Source organism: Lepisosteus oculatus, chromosome 1 (genome assembly GCF_040954835.1).
Source record: "Lepisosteus oculatus isolate fLepOcu1 chromosome 1, fLepOcu1.hap2, whole genome shotgun sequence".
Lineage (NCBI taxonomy): Eukaryota > Metazoa > Chordata > Actinopteri > Semionotiformes > Lepisosteidae > Lepisosteus > Lepisosteus oculatus.
The window spans coordinates 39,708,529-39,726,639 of record NC_090696.1 but is presented as its reverse complement, the minus strand read 5'-3'; positions in this window follow the sequence as shown (position 1 = coordinate 39,726,639).

Sequence of the window (18,111 nt, the reverse complement as noted above, 5' to 3'; positions counted from 1 at the left end):
TATGAAAGCTGTAGTCAGTGAATATACAGTAAGTTCTTAAACATGGAATTCTTAATTATTTACATTGAAGTTAATAAACCTGGGTAATGATATGCTGGGTAACCCAGACTTTTGCATGAGTTCTCAGCCATCCTCTGACCGTGTGGAACTAGGTAAGGCTGCCTTTTTTATGACACCTCTTGCTTTCCAATTTGGCAGCCAATCTACCTCCCTATTATCCCATTAAACTATTTAAGGCAGCTTTCTCTGCTAGTTTAGTGCTCAGACATTGAGTTTCCTGAGCTAAAGCACTGACTCAATGTAGTCACCTAAGAAAACCTTTTTTTACCATCTTTTTTCCAGTAGAGACCTGTATTGTCAAGCCTTTGCCTGCCTCCAAGGTCAACATCTGCAACTTTTTCCAGTTGGTCCCGTTGTCTGTCTCCCTAAGCCATCTCCGCTATTGTTAGCCAGACGGGTTTCTTTCCCACTGGACCTTTTGCCTTATTTCTCCGGACAGCCTTTACTCAGCTTCCTCACCTATCTAAACCTCCCTCTCACATCCTTGCTTCCTCTCGCAATGCAACACTCAAAGGCTCACTTCCACTCAGTCTCTCTGAAAACTCCTGAAGATCCCCTGAGCCCTGCTTTTGGGTTTCGGCCTGGCAACGTGCCACAGCTCTGTTCTACAGCGGCTGTAGTGTAACAGGTAAATTGATCCTCAGTGTCTTCTTCTATGTTCACTTGCCTAAGGACAGTTACTGTACGTAAATACAGCAATACAATATCCATTGTTCCAAACCTTCTGAGTAAGGCTTTATCAGAGGGCAACCAAATGTCCTTTTAGTCACATCAGTATGGTATATCACTTCATCTTGTTTCTCCATTTCACTGATTATAATACGTAAGTGGCCCAAGTTCATTATGAGGTGTCAATTTTGTATCTCATCATGTTTTTTTCATGTAGAAGAGGATTATAATTCCACTAAAGAGGATGAATAATAAGTTACCTGCATAGTCAAACTATCAGTCTATAATGCAAAGGAACACTGATGCTATTCAAACTAAACAACCTGGACTTCCTGTCTGAATGAGTGAATAATTGCACCTATCCATCCATCTGTTATTGTATTCATCCACTAATGCTGCAATAAATAGATTGAATGAATAGGCCAAGGATGTTCCATACATCACTAAAATTATAATCCTACACTGTGGAGAATGCAGTATCTTTATTGCTTTCTATAATAACCTTCATGTTTTTAAATAATGGATCTGCTATTTTATACTGTATATTACATTATTCTGCAAATTAATATGTGCAATATTTCTTTTGAAGTGTGCTATCATTTGCTTCTGGCTTTGCCTGTGAAAAAATAATCAACCAACTTACTGCAACATACTGTATGTAGATACAGTAGGTGGTTAGATTTTAAAGTGGACCAATACTACACCTGATTGGTTTACTGACTGTCTTATGGATGGCCTCAAATTGATATTCACTTGTCTTATTCTCAAGTGGAATACAGTGGATAAATGTTTTTTGTGACTTGCTTATCAATTTCAAAACAGTCGTTGCTTTTTAACATATTGTTTAGGAAAAAAAACAAGCTTCATTTCAGTGAACAGTATGAGAATGTTTGAAACACATTTCTCCATTGAATCCAGCAACTATAGAAAACAGTTTCCTACAGTACATCTATTATTGTGACAATATATGCAGTGTTAAAGAATTGAAAGTATAGCACTTTATAGTAAAAAGCACTAGATTGAGAAAAGAATAATCGGATAATATTCACAATAAACACAGTACTGAGTAGAAAAACATAATTTGATTAGCAGTTTTTACTTCCTACTTTTGCATCTCAATATTGATTTCACAGGCCTTCACGACCTGGAGCTGATATTCTTAATTACAACAGACTGGAAGCTATTGCAACAGCCGTTTACTCAACATGGCATGTCTCATCAATCATTTAGGAGTAATTACACTCACAATTTTAATTTAGAAATAAAATTAATCACGTATTACATGCAGACGAGTGCTTAATCATTCTGAAACGTGTAATGCCATTGTGTTTCTACTAAGTTCCTTACATAATCTAATAGCAAACACTAAGAGATTGCACTTTTCAAGTAACCTCACAGCATGAGGATAATGATGTGTGCACTATCACTGTGTCAAATATGGTACCCCCAGCTGCCGTTCTCATGAATTCTTCATAGCGAGTCCTTCATCTTAGAAAGCAACTGGTGGTCTGTATAAAGGATTTTCTTCTTAGTTCATTTATTTCAAACCTTTAGATCTGTTACCTGATGTGAACACTGTTGGCACTGACTTAGCTTCTCCATGTGCACAAAAGAAGCCTGAGCACAATTTTTTTATGTGACGATGGGGAGTTTATTAATCTTAGTTTTTGAACATATTTTTCAAAATTTGAGTATGGGATTCATGGCACAAACCAAAGAACTCAGTTGTCAACATAACCATATTGCCTCCTGTTTAAACCCTGGAATTATTAGAGGCATCCTGACATAATTACAAATTTGAAGGGGATCTCTAGGTCCTATATCTGGAACAACCAGACATATTAATTGGAAGGGCAGACATGATGTATAGAGATCTTCTAAAGGTTGTGATAAGTAGTGGGTTTTATTTTCAAATATCTCCAGTACACTGACAGACTGCTCTTTTTGAAGGAAAATGACAGTCTTGCCCCGTTTGCTTAGAGGAGGGATTTTATTTCTACTGGGACCAACTATAACACTGCACCTTTGCAGAAGTGAGATCATTGAAGTAGGTGGAGGTCCAGTACTTGTCTCAGTACTCTGTAGTGCTTAAGGTCCTCCACTGTGGCAGTGAGAATCTGTTCCCCTTAGTGCAGAAGACAGAGCAGTTTACCAGACGTTAAGCGATAATCCTGTGGCTCTGTTGGTGTAAACACAAAAATCTTTTTTCTTTTTCTCTTTAAAGAAACTGTAATCAGGTTTAGCAATCCCCACTGAAGTATTAAATGAAATTTAAAAGATTGAACAACAAGGCAAATATCTGGCAGATAATTAAAGTGGATAAATGCATAGTAAAAACTAATTACTGTATGGATACAAAATGGGAAACAGTGAGCTTAAAAAAATCTGTCTAAAAATTTGTTTTTGTGTAGACATAATTTATTAGACAAACCCTCCAACTTACTCATCTACTAGCCACTCATATTTTAACAATATATCAGGCAACACAGTACCATACCTGAGATTCAATGTTGATTTAAGTAAAGACAGTCATAACAGCACTGTATGACTGCATGCATCAAGGAGGCTGCTATAGTCTCTTCAGCAGGGTGCTGTGTTATTGAGAGCTGAGAAAGCCCTGACCAACTAATCCCATCCTACTATCCTGTTACGAAGCGTCTTTCAGGACCCTATGCAGAAGACAGAATCCGGAAGGGAGTGAACACACATAGGGCAGAGACGAGGAACAGGGCTGGCACGAACAGGGACGGGGGGAATGGTCCAGGACGAACAGTCCAAAAGGGAGTCCAAAGGGAAATCCGTGGTGAGGCAAATGTCCAGAGCTGGGTGATCAATCCAAGACGAACAAGACAAAGTTAAAAACTGGAGCGGAATCCGGCGAGGGGTCAGGGGGAAAAAGGGGGACAGGACCAGGCGCTCCAGGTCCCGGACTCGGCTGGTTTAGGAAAACAATCCAGAGCCCGAACAGAGTGAGCATCTGGCTTTTGTAGGGAGGCAGAAACAAGGAGCAGGTGCACAAAATCAACTAAAAAGTGAACGAGCCGGAGCGCCCTTAAAGGGGAGGGACTACAATCATGACACATCCCAGATGTGCATCCAATTGTACACCGTCAATCGGGGAATCCCTGTCACTACTGTCGAGTGACACAACCCACATGTGAACTCGTGATCAAAGAGCTCATTCTGTTCTCAAGTGATTGCCTTAACCTGTTAAACCATTCAAAGCACCAGGATTCTTTGATTTATGATTGCTTTTGATTTGATATTATTCTGGGATCATGTGTAGTTGCTGTTATGATGAATGGATCAAAATTGAAAGCAAAAAGAAAATTCAGTCTTGACCACTTGCAATATAAAAAAAATGTACATCTGATGTGGGTGATTTTTGAGTGATAGATATATGGCATGTGTACAGTACATCCTTTCAACCAAAGAGCTAACTTTCTCAGTGCTAAACACATCATACTACAGAGCTGATAAGAGCTCGGGAGGCAAAAATATTATTTTGTCTGAGATATACAATATGGAGACACTATTCGTGTCAGTAGGAAATCACCATGCCACCTTCTGTAGATTTATTCTACCTTTGTGTTTTAATACAACATTTCTACAAGATGAGATTTTCAGATGCAGTTTCCAGGTAATGGGAGGAATGTGTTGATTTTCACTGTCTTGTTTATTCAATCTCGTTAGGGGAAATACATGAAGTTCCTCCAATATATTTTCTTCTGTACTGGGATCTTCTGTATCTGCCGGAGGGTAAACCTCCTGACAATGATGGCTTCCCTCCTGAACTGGCTAGGTGACTGTATTATGAAATTCCATTCACTCCGATCAGATAGGCTTTATTAATTGGTATTTGTCTTCTGAAAAAAGTGTATTTTTCCTTATACAGTGCCTTGCGAAAGTATTCGGCCCCCTTGAACTTTTCAACCTTTTGCCACATTTCAGGCTTCAAACATAAAGATATAAATTTTTTATTTTATGTGAAGAATCACCAACAAGTGGGACACAATTGTGAAGTGGAACGAAATCTATTGGATTTTTGAAACTTTTTTAACTAATAAAAAAATGAAAAGTGGGGCGTGCAAAATTATTCGGCCCCCTTGCGTTAATACTTTGTAGAGCCACCTTTTGCTGCGATTACAGCTGCAAGTCGCTTGGGGTATGTCTCTATCAGTTTTGCACATCGAGAGACTGAAATTCTTGCCCATTCTTCCTTGCAAAACAGCTCGAGCTCAGTGAGGTTGGATGGAGAGCGTTTGTGAACAGCAGTTTTCAGCTCTTTCCACAGATTCTCGATTGGATTCAGGTCTGGACTTTGACTTGGCCATTCAAACACTTGGATACGTTTATTTGTGAACCATTCCTTTGTAGATTTTGCTGTATGTTTGGGATCATTGTCTTGTTGGAAGATAAATCTCCGTCCCAGTTTCAGGTCTTTTGCAGACTCCAACAGGTTTTCATCCAGAATGGTCCTGTATTTGGCTGCATCCATCTTCCCCTCAATTTTAACCATCTTCCCTGTCCCTGCTGAAGAAAAGCAGGCCCAAACCATGATGCTGCCACCACCATGTTTGACAGTGGGGATGGTGTGTTGAGGGTGATGAGCTGTGTTGCTTTTACGCCAAACATATCGTTTTGCATTGTGGCCAAAAAGTTCGATTTTGGTTTCATCTGACCAGAGCACCTTCTTCCACATGTTTGGGGTGTCTCCCAGGTGGCTTGTGGCAAACTTTAGACGAGACTTTTTATGGATATCTTTGAGAAATGGCTTTCTTCTTGCCACTCTTCCATAAAGGCCAGATTTGTGCAGTGTAAGACTGATTGTTGTCCTATGGACAGACTCTCCCACCTCAGCTGTAGTTCTCTGCAGTTCATCCAGAGTGATCATGGGCCTCTTGGCTGCATCTCTGATCAGTCTTCTCCTTGTCTGAGCTGAAAGTTTAGAGGGACGGCCAGGTCTTGGTAGATTTGCAGTGGTCTGATACTCCTTCCATTTCAAGATGATCGCTTGCACAGTGCTCCTTGGGATGTTTGAAGCTTGGGAAATCTTTTTGTATCCAAATCCGGCTTTAAACTTCTCCACAACAGTATTACGGACCTGCCTGGTGTGTTCCTTGGTCTTCATGATGCTCTCTGCACTTTCAACAGAACCTTGAGACTATCACAGAGCAGGTGCATTTATACAGAGACTTGATTACACACAGGTGGATTCTATTTATCACCATCAGTCATTTAGGACAACATTGGATCATTCAGAGATCCTCGCTGAACTTCTGGAGTGAGTTTGCTGCACTGAAAGTAAAGGGGCCGAATAATTTTGCACGCCCCACTTTTCATTTTTTTATTAGTTAAAAAAGTTTCAAAAATCCAATAGATTTCGTTCCACTTCACAATTGTGTCCCACCTGTTGGTGATTCTTCACATAAAATAAAAAATTTATATCTTTATGTTTGAAGCCTGAAATGTGGCAAAAGGTTGAAAAGTTCAAGGGGGCCGAATACTTTCGCAAGGCACTGTATTTACACAACTATTGTTCCAACCCCCAAAAAGGCAGAAGTGACATGCCTGAATGATTACCGCCTGGACACTAAGAACTCGTATGTGAGAATGCTGTTTGTGGACTACAGTTCAGCATTCCATTCCATCATACCCAGTCAACTGGTGACAAAGCCCAGGGGATTAGGTCTGTGCAACTCTGTCTACAACTGGCTGCTGGACTTTCTTATCGAGAGACCACAGGTGGTGTGGATAGGCAATAAAACATCAACACCACTCACCCTAAGCACCGAAACCCCACAGGGCTGCTGTCTGAGTCCAAGGTTGTAATCCCTGTTCACTCACGACTGCACAGCAAGACACAACAACCACCGCATCATTAAGTTTGCAGATGACACCACTATAATAGGACTGATCAGTGATGATGACGAGTCCACTTACAGGGATGAAGTCGTACAGCTGCTTAGGTGGTGTCATAGCAATAACCTGGACTTGAACGTAAAGAAAATGAAAGAGCTAATAGTGGACTTTCGGCGACACAGGCCACACACTCACAGCCCACTCAGTATTGATGGAACGGAAGTGGAAACAGTCACCAGCTTTAGGTTTTTGGGAATTCACATCTCTAAAGATCTAACCTGGACTGTGAACACTGACTCTATCATGAAGAAGGCTCAGCAGCGTCTTTATTTCTTGAGGTGCCTCAAGCGATGGGGGATGCCAATACATGTGTTGGTGAACTTCTACCGCTGCACCATCGAGAGCATGCTCATCAACGGGATCACCGTGTGGTATGGCAACACCTCTTCGTGAGAAAGAAAGGCACTTCAGAGAATGGTCAATATGGCCCAGAAGATCATCGGCTGCAGTCTCACTGAGATTAAACAGCTCTATGAGGACTGTTGCCATGGTAGAATTCTGGCCATCACAGAGGACAGTCACCACCCCGGGTATGAGCTCTTCACCCCACTGCTCTCAGGCAAGAGATATAAGAGCATAAGGACACTTACCACTAGATTCTTCAATAGCTTCTATCCACAAGCAGTGAGATTGGCGAACACATTTAGCCATCCCCCTCAGACCACACCTACACCATCACCATCTACCTCTTTATGATTTCTTATCTATCGCACATCTCCAGTCATTGTTTACACGTCTGTATTGTTTACATTCAAACTGTCTACATGTTTACTTGCACATTGTATCCTGTTTGTTTGTATATTGTCTTGATGCACTGTTTGCACTTTGTTTTGTTTTTTACACTTGTTTTACAATCAAGAGACTTTCTGTGAGTAAGAATTCCATTGTACCAGTACCGGTTACTATTGGCAATTAAGTTCAAGTTCAACTAGATACATTGTAACAGAATTTAAAACAGGCATTTCTACTTCCCAGTTCTGAATAACATGGGCTTTGGAATCAAGTTTCATCAATGTGGTAAAACGTAACATGCTAACCCTTTGACAATGGTATTAACAGGCAACAAACCTTTATTATTTTCCATGTCTCTAGAACCACACAGACTGCACAGACTATCATTACACAGAATAATCAATCTACTATTTTCAATAAAACCTTTTGAAATACTCGCATTGTAGATTGATTTATTAATTAAATTAATCATTTTTTTTTATTTTATCCAGCGGTCATACACTTTAGACATCTTGGATTTGAGATTTACTCTTCTTTACATGCCTCTTGGTAAATAACTTTTTTCAAACACAAAATGATTTGAACAGATGGACTTACAGTATGTCTCTAATTCAATTTTTTTTTTAATTTTGTGTTTGTGTCTAGATAGAAATAATCCTTGTTTTTTATAACTCTGTGGTTCCTATTCCCTCCTCCTTTGGATATTAGAATAAATTGAATTCTAAAGTTTCTAAATTCATTTGGAAAGAGAAGAGATCACATATTAAATTTTCCACTGTACAGCAGGTGGTCTAGTTTTGCCAGATTTTGGATTTAATTACTTTGGTTTTTGCATCTAATGTCTGCTTGGTTGAACTGTGACATTTCTGTATCTTGACATTTACTTGAAAGCTAGTTTTTTCATATAGACTTCAATCTGATCCGATTTACACTGAGGGATGTCTTAGATAATGTAGACTGCATTTTGACCCCATTATGATACAATTAACTGAGACTTGGCAGTAAAATGACTTGCAAGATCACAGAAGACATGTCATGCTCATTCTCCTATAAAGTTTTAATGAGGATTCTCATTCCAGGACGTGTAAGCAATCCAAATAACTGGACTCTTTAGAACTGGGCTCTACAATTGTCTCCATTCTTAAAAGAACACATATGATATCCCCTGGGTCATAACAAAATCTTTACACATTTGTCTAATGTCTTTTGTGTTAGGGGTAAAACAAAGGGATTAGCTTCTTCCATTTAGGAATACCAGTTTTAGGTCTCATACTATATGTTGCAGATGAAGTCATTTCCTGGGATTATGCTTTCGATACTACAAACTCTTCTTAAAAACTCTTAATCATCAATTGATGCAATCAGACCTTCTCGGTGAGAGATGGTTCTTTTTCATTTTGGTATTTTATTGTGTTTTGAAAAATTATAAAATCTGTATTTACCAAAAAAATGTTTTTTTAAATCAATTCATAAGGAGGTGAAATTCCTAATTTTCCACTTATGCTCTCCTACACTTAAACACATTACCTGGAGGAGACTCACTTATTTAGTTTCAGTAAAGAAACAGATTCCTGCTTTCGCTGCTTATTTTTTGGAGTTCCACCTGGAATCCTTACTCATTTATTCAGTTGTAGCAAATAGATCACTAGGCCAGCATTATTACATTCAGTATTTAAGCCCCGATTCTACTATTAGTCCAATGAGCCTCTTATTCTTATTACATCCTTTACTTTTCTCAATTATCAATGCCTTCCATGTATCGACAAACAACAGCAAATGGTTTCTTTCTACTGCATCACTTCTGTGTCAAGCTACAGTACCAAGCTGACATAGGTTTGATAGTCTTTTCAGACTGGCACATTTCCTAGGCTCCTCCAACAAACCCTTCTTCCACAGTATTGCATATATCCAAACCTAATGCACTGCAAGTACTATCATTGAAGAATTTTGCTTTACTGCTATTTACTTTACGTGTCCTCATTGCCAGACTGACATTCCCTCAGTTAACCCTTCAAAACTTATTACTTTTCAAAATGTCCATGTTATTTTCTCTGTTGTATTAAATGGTACAGTAGTTATTAAGTGAAGTTTGGGAGGGATAACAAGGAAAAGTCAATTTCACTCAGCTGCCATTAATCGCCATCACCTCCAACCTAGCTATATAAACCCAACTCAAATGCTTCCCTTCTCATTCCAGGAGGCTACCCATTAACCAGGGGGGTTGAGCCAAATTTTTCTTATCATGTAAGCCAAGCGTTCACAAAGCATTCAATCCTTGGATGTTGTTGTCCCTAATGAATTAAGATTTGGCAAAACTACAAAAAAAGTGATTACCATGTCTGTTAATCACAATTCTATTAATTACAGTAGTTGCTTTTCTGGACCATATTTATCTTTTTTATTTTAGTAATAATGTATCAAAGAAAGTGAAACATTTTGGGAGTGTTGTTTTGTGGATCACTGTGAGAAAGATTCATCTAACTGTTTTCAAACTCACCTGATGACATTCCATAAATTAGTTATTTTTAGCCATGGATCTTGCTGAAGTAGTATGAGAGGTAATGCACAATGACAATTTATACAGTATCATTGCAGCTTCCTTTTGATTTTATCTTAAGTATTTGAAGAAACTACATTACCATTGTATTTAAAACTCACCTCTGTCTAACAGACAATATTGCAGGTGAGCAGATATAATAAATATATGCCTCAATGTTTTAAAATACTATGGTATATCAATTTTGTAATAGAATTTCTGTTAATCAAACATCCAAGAATCACTTTTTTTTTTTACTGGATTCTCAGTAAATTAATGAATTAAAAAACATTGAGAAAAAGTGACAAATCAGCAGCATCACCGGCGAGGACTCAACAAAAGTGAGTCCATACCACACACCTAACTCACTAAATATATATATATACTGTATATGAAAGTAAAAAAATCTTTTGAACTGAGACTCAATTATAAATTTGAACTATCATACATACTGTGTGGTCAGAAGAAATAAGTGTTTGAAGGAAAAAAAAAACATTTGTTAGGTGTTTGTTAAATAAGCAAAAATATGTTCATACTGGTTTCAATTCACACTTTAAAAAAGGCAGAGCCCTACATGTAGGCACCTGTGACTTTTTCTGTGAAAGTGCTGTACACCTTGTAATTGCTTATATACAATGTGTAAATTAGGTATTACATTTTTAAAGTATCATGTACATGGTCTAATGTTTCTCTAGTATTATGACTATTATTGAAATATCCATACTCCAATATTTGGAATGCTCAAAGACAGAATATTCCTCATTATGTCCTGAAAACAATATCAGCTAGGATAGTGGATTCCAAACAGAATGTCCTAGTAAATGTGCTGGTTGTTTCATAACTCTTTCTCTTATTATTTCCTCTTAGTGTACTATAATTTAAAAAATCCATTCTTCTTTAGATGAGAATGTTTACGGAAATATTGAAATGACATTTGTACATTCACTCCTTCTTTCTGCTGTGCCTTAGAGCGGGTGCTGAAGGGAAAGAGCGAGAGAGCACTGTATGTCAGTGCTCTTCCACTGATGCATAGAGGGACTGCCTGAGCCACGCTCGGGAATCTCTTGCAGCACAGTGTTAGAGTGATTGGCTGATGAGAGGTTTGGACAGGTTGAACTACAACACCACGGCTGGTGCTTCAGGTCAAAGACTTGAAATTCATGGTCCATTGGTTTTCTCTTTTCAGGTTTCCTTTGAATTGAATTTGTTTGCTCAGTGAACATGGAGCTCAAGTAGGAAGCATGTGAGCTGACATCTGAGAGTGACAGCACTGGACTCAAGACAGCAAGTTATTTTGCCCCCTTTCTCTTGTGCATTGATTCTACGACTGAATGGAACTTTATTATAGATTCCTTTCTTTTTATCTCCTAAATCAAATATTTATTTGCGCCCTATATGCACATATAATCATTAAAAATGATAGTCGGATTAGATACAAATGTTGAACATATCTAGCATCAAATAAAGGATTCAGATATAAACTGTGATGCCCCGGGCTTTGTTTTAAATGCTTATTACAGCATACTGTCAAAACATATTTTTTTCACCTTAGAAATATCGCAAGACTGTGCCCTGTGCTATCATTAACTGTGGCTGAAAAGCTGATCAACATATTTGTATTCTCTCGAATTGACTACTGCAATGCTCTACTCGCTGGGGTATCTAAACCTACTCTGAACAAACTGTACTATGTCCAAAATTCAGCAGCCAGAATCCTGACCAGGTCTAGTGCAAGTGTTCACATAACTCATATCCTGGAGTCCTTGCACTGGCTTCCGGTCAAATTCCGCGTAGACTTTAAAATCCTCATGCTCACCTATAAGGCTCTACATGGCTTGGCACCTCAGTACCTGTCTGATCTATTATCACCCTACTCCCCACCTTGCAACCTCCGCTCTTCAAATTCCATCTACATTGTATGGGCGACAGGGCCTTCCCCTGCTATGTCCCCAAGCTCTGGAACTCTGTGCCCAAGGATATCAGAGAGTCACCTTCTCTAAACTCCTTCAAATCCAGACTCAAAACCTTCTTCTTCAGAAAAACCTTTATTTAACTGGTTCCATTTTTCACCCCTTTGCTTTTCTTAGTACCACCTTCCACAGTCTCCTCTATTGTTATTGTTGTATTGTTGTAATTGTAATTGTGTCTTATCTTGTGTATTCTTCTTATTTATTGTTGTAGTCTTCTTATTTATTGTTATTGTCATCCTGTAAAGCACTTTGAGAAGTCACCTTTAAAGGCGCTATATAAAATAAAGTTTTTTATTATTATTATTATTATTATTATTATTATTATTATTAACTGTATCAGAAAAAAGAACAAATGTAAAAAAATAAGTGTGCAGTACATTAGCATTGTACAAAGTTGTTCAGTCCATTGCTCTTTCAAGAATGCTACATTGACTTGTACTTCCTCATGAAATTTCACAACATTATATGGTCATCATCTGGGTTGTTTCATATGTTTATAGTGATAAAAAGATGTTCAGCTTCTACCACCATTAATGGGTTTGATATCATTGGCTTATTTTAGGTGCACAAACAATTGTATTCTATTTTATTTTCCCTTAGTATAGTAATTTAGCCTGGTCCTTAGAATGTTTTATTATATAGTAATTTATTATATATCAAGTTTGCACCGGGACCAGTTTAGATATACTAAAAGTTGAAAGTAATACATTTATTCCATGCCGAAAAGAGAAGAAAGGAAACACAACCTTTTGGCTGTGGATCCTTTTTCTGGTGTGGTAAAAGTTGTATTACCAGATTGTTTAACATGCCACTATACACATCACTTCAATGCACATAAATGCAATATGTTTACATTTCCTAAACAATATAAGTTCTTGATGTAGAACATGGATGTCATCTTGTGCTATACAATATACAGTAACTCTGTCTTATAGCTGTCATCGTGATGATTGACCACTTTTTTGACTGATACTGTTGCTAATGTCCATCAATCACAAACATAATTCTTTTTTGAATTCCAGTATCTATTTCACATTCAAACTGCAGACATGATTAATGCTGCTGATAGTTTTCATCAGAGTGGATAAATGAATAGGTGGATATGCAATACACCAATGTATTTTTGAATTATGTAGATACTTAATCTTATGTTTGACATACACTTTTTCGTTTTTTTCACACACTTTTTTAGTCTGTGAATAAAAAAATATATATTGCATAAAACAAAATATAATTAACATTACTGCACATTGAACCCTCCAGTTTCAGTGAGAACTGAAAAACTATTCAAAATGTCCAACTTGACAAACTATTAATTTACTGCAGGAGTAAATGTAAATGAAATTTGTAAACTCCATTCTGAATAAGTACTATATAAGTTTCTTGGAATAATCTGAGTTTCACACAGTAAGCACTGTGGAACACATAAAGCCCATGGGCTTTTAAAACGTGAAACAAGCAGAATCGAACCACACACAGGTGTTTCCCCCTTTAAGCCTCATCAGTAGACAGCAGCTGGATTCATCCTGATGTTTAGGTTCCCTGGAGCTTGATGATGATGAGGAGGGAATGTGCCACATCACTCTACTTTTTAATTAGTGTTGGAATTACAGATCAAACAGTAACAGTTATCTGAAATTTGAAGTCCTAGTGATGTTCTTAATTATGAATACCCTGTTACTTAACCTTTTATTTCAGTTTAGGTACACATACTTCAGTAATTTGCAGACTTTCAGTAATAAGGGCTAAAGTTTAAGTTCAGCAAAATACATTTTTCGAGCTTGTGTTTTAGAAGGTCGAATCCCTGAAGTGTTATCCCCTGTGTAAAATAAAGCTGTCCAGTTACATGTTCAGCAATTCATCACCCTAAATATGGCAATTCATTTAAGACAGCGGGTGCTTACAAAACACATTGCAGTGTATAAATCTTCTTTTTCGTCATTTATTTCCGTATATTACATAAGAAATTAACACTTTTCTTATTACTCTTAAAATGAAATTAACTATAAATCAATTGTCTGGTTTCTTAGTTGTCTAAAATTAGTTTCCATTAAAAGTGTTTTCCAGTTCATTAGGACTAACAAACAGAAGCTGAAAACCCAGACATGTGTGTACAATTCTTTTCCCATCTTGGCAGTTGAAACAGTTTCTTTTCTTTCAATTCTACAAAGTGTTGATTGTGTAATACAAATGTTAGAATCTGATCTTCAATTCTGAGTTGGAGTCACCTGCTTTAAAACCACAACATCATGAATGACTTTGAAACCTTCCATTCAGAGTTGAAAGATATTGAGGCTGTAATTGTTCTTTCTGCTTGTGTAGCATGCTTTCTTGGTAAGAGCTGATTAGAACAAAATGTGGTTTAGAAACAAGACCCTTCCTTGGCCGTAGGCTCTGGGTCAGAATGAGAGCAAAACAATACTAGCTCAGTATTGGAAAGGCAATATGTTAGAATCATGCTCCGAATATTAGCAGCAGACAATATATTGAAGTGTTCAACCTTTAGGATGATTGAGCAAAAATGTGGGTTTCTGGCTGAAGTATGTCATGGCTTGAGGACTTGTAAAAAATAACAAGAAACAGAGAGGAATAGGTAATGTGTTCCTAAAAGTAACAGTATACAAGCTATCCCTTATATTCTGATCCTAGGGTTAACAGATTCATTTCTCATTGACAGATTTTTCAAATTTCTGTATTAATATATTTGTACTCGAGTAGAACAGTTTTGTTTTCACTGTATTACTTTTAATAATTGCCTATAAATTAGGAATGTACTGCTTTGTGAGAAACCGGGGTCCTGCTGCTTCTGGCTCCGTTATGATTTTAACTTTCTGTTCCCGATTCCCCCCGCCGGTTCCGACCCAGTTCCTGTTCCTTATCCCCCCAGATGGATCGCCTGCCCATGGACTTTTGCCTCTGTTTTTGATTACCTGTTTGGATTTGCTATATGGATTGTTCGCCCCAGTCCCATTTCCCCTGGACACCTGCACTCCTGGGACATGCCCCCTGTCTCCGTACCCTCTCCTGAATTATTTTTTTTCCCCAGTGTGTCCTCACAAATCCGGATCGTGTCGTCTGCATAGGGCCCGGAAAGAACTGTTCGTGATAATTTAATATTGTAACAAGGAAATGCAGCATTATTCATGTTACTATTTTAGTCTTTTTTCTTTTCTTCAGCCATACTTCCATTTACAAGTTATGCACGAAGACTAGAACAGCTTGCTATACAATATACACTGACACTGTTTGCCAAGTCTTCCTTGTCATAATAGATTAATAATGAAAAAAAATTAGCTTTCCTCTGAAATTCATTTTCTGGCATTTCTTCATGTTATAAGAATGAATATTCTATTAAGAAATTGAATTATGTTATTAATGTTTTTCCAAGTTGTTCATTGCAGCACAAAATTATTTTTAATGATTTCATTTTTTATTTATTCAAAAAATTTTAAAGCAATAAATTCATATCCCCCTATCACTTAAAACTCAACTCAGGATTTTCTACCACTAAATGTACAGTGTTTGTAGTGAAAACTTCAAATATCTTCTGTTTCAGTGCCACTGTACTGTATATACACACACATGTTTTTCTGTATGTCTTTGAGCAAACGCCCCTCTCTTATTTATCCATCATAACTTAATGTTATTTGGTCACTTATAGAAACTTGATAATTTTTCTAATTTTCTAACCACCAGTACAGGGTTGTGGGGGAGCTGGAGCATACTGTATACCAATAATCAACAGGCACAAGGTGGGATGCACCCTGGACAGGACACCAGTCACCAATCACAGGACACAGAAAGACAGAGCCAAACACACACTCACACCAGGACCAATTTCCCCGAAGCCAGTTGACTTACCAGTATGTCTGTGAATTGTGTGAGGAACCCAGAGTACCCGGAGGAAACCCACATGAGCACAAGGAGGAAATACAAAATCCACACACATATTACCTCAGCAATAAAATGAAATATTTATTTTTACTATTTTTTTATATTTATGTAGTATAAATGTTTACCATGTGAGGAATACATATTAAGAATCATAAGATTCTATGATTTTATCAGTTTATCTCAATTTCATGCATTCATTTTCTTACCGCTTTTCCAATAACAGGTTGCAGCGAAGCCTGGCATGCAACATGCTGCAGGAAGGAAACATACTGGGCAGGATGCCAATCAATTGCACAGACAGACACAACCACTCACACAATAACACGAGGGCCAATTTTCACAGAAGCCAATTAACCTACCAGTTTGTCTTTAGACTGTGGGAGGAAACTGGAGCACTCAGAAAGAAAACCCACATGAACACAAGGAGAACATCTCAACTCCTCATGGATTGCACTGCAAGGATTGAACGTAGGGCCTCAGAGCTGCAAGGCAGCAATGCTAACCATTGTGCCTCCATGCCAACCTATTTCAATTTGTATAAGTCAAAAAAAGAAATGATATGTACTACAGCCATAGCCAGCAGCCATATCACTCTGCAACTCACAACTGGCAACCCACTGAAGCTAAGCAGGTGTGAGTACATGGATGAGAGACCTCCTGGGAAAAACTAAGGTTGCTGCTGGAAGAGGTGTTAGTGGGGCCAGCAGGGGGCGTTCACCCTTCAGTCCATGTGGATCCTAATGCCCCAGTATAGTGAGAGGGACACTATACTGTAAACAGGTGCCGTCCTTCGGATGAGACATAAAACCGAGGTCCTGACTCTCTGTGGTCATTAAAAATCCCAGGGCGTCTCTTGAAAAGAGTAGGGGTGTAACCCTGGTGTCCTGGCCAAATTTCCCATTGGCCCTTACCAATCATGGCCTCCTAATAATCCCCATCTATTATTTGGCTTCATTACTCTCTGCTCTCCTCGCCACTAATAGCTGATGTGTGGTGAGCGTTCTGGCGCACTATGGCTGCCGTCGCATCATCCAGGTGGATGCTGCACATTGGTGGTGGTGGAAGGTGGTGAAGACCCCATTACCCGTAAAGCGCTTTGAGTGGAGTGTCCAGAAAAGCGCTATATAAGTGTAAGCAATTATTATTATTAATTATTACAGTATGTACTATGTACAATAAACATTCTGAATGTGGAAAACAATAGCCAGATTAGAAAAATCACAGTTATTTTTAAGTAGAAATACCAGAAACAGATGCCAAGTTACAAGAAACGTGGCTGGCTTCAGTTTTTCAAAATACTTCCCCAATGGTTTCTTTTAACTTGCCATCTTGTTTGGTACCCCTGCTCTTAAAGGCCGGAGTGTTTTTGTAATCTGTCTGCCTTTTCATGTTGTCAATGTTTTTGTTAAAGGTTTTTTATTCCGAAGAGTGATTGCAATGTTAACCTCAGTGTCCTTGATAAAAATAATCAAAACAGGAAGAAAATAAATTTAGGGTCTAAAAAACACAAGCCCACTCTTTAAACTAGTAATAAAGTATACTCTGGTGAAAATTCTTTTTTTTTCAAGTTACCATTCACAGATAAATATAGGAAGATTCCATAAACTCCTTTTTTGTGTTTTTTTTTTTTAATATAGGTAACTGTCTAATATTCTTTGTCCTCATACTTGATGTCCCACTATCTTCTGATGTTAAGCATCTTCTTAAACATTGGTTGTGTATTTTTCATTTTGATGTTTTGCTGGTAGAAAGCAAACTCTGAATCTAAGAAAAAAAGATTAACATTTTGTAATCAAATGTTTTGTTATTGCTTTTCATGAAAAAATTAATATACAGTATCACTCTTATTACTGAGTTGTCTTCTTAGCTCATCATAAGACTGTATTTTACAGAATGAATAAAATTAACATTTGTTTCTGCAAAGTGAATGAAAATTTAAAACAGATTAACTGCAAGCAAAGCAATCAATACTTACATGTACATACTGTAGGGGTGTGGAGTAGGGATATGTGACAAAATACGAGTGCTGTATTATGAAGAAGAACAGATAATTTATGATTGATGAATTGAGAGTCATAATAAATTATTTATCCAATAATGAGAGCAATAATTGGTTCAATTTATCAGCGGTTTAAGCTTGTTCTTTGCCTGTCATTTTCCACACCAGGCTTTCCCAGAGGAACTAACATAGAAACTGTGTAACTGCAGGACTGTTCTTAGCGTTCTGTGTCAAAATGGCACAGCAATTATCCATTGATTGAAAAATGTAAACGAACAACAACTGGAGCTGAATGTTTAATTGGGAACAGGCACTGTGGGACATTAACG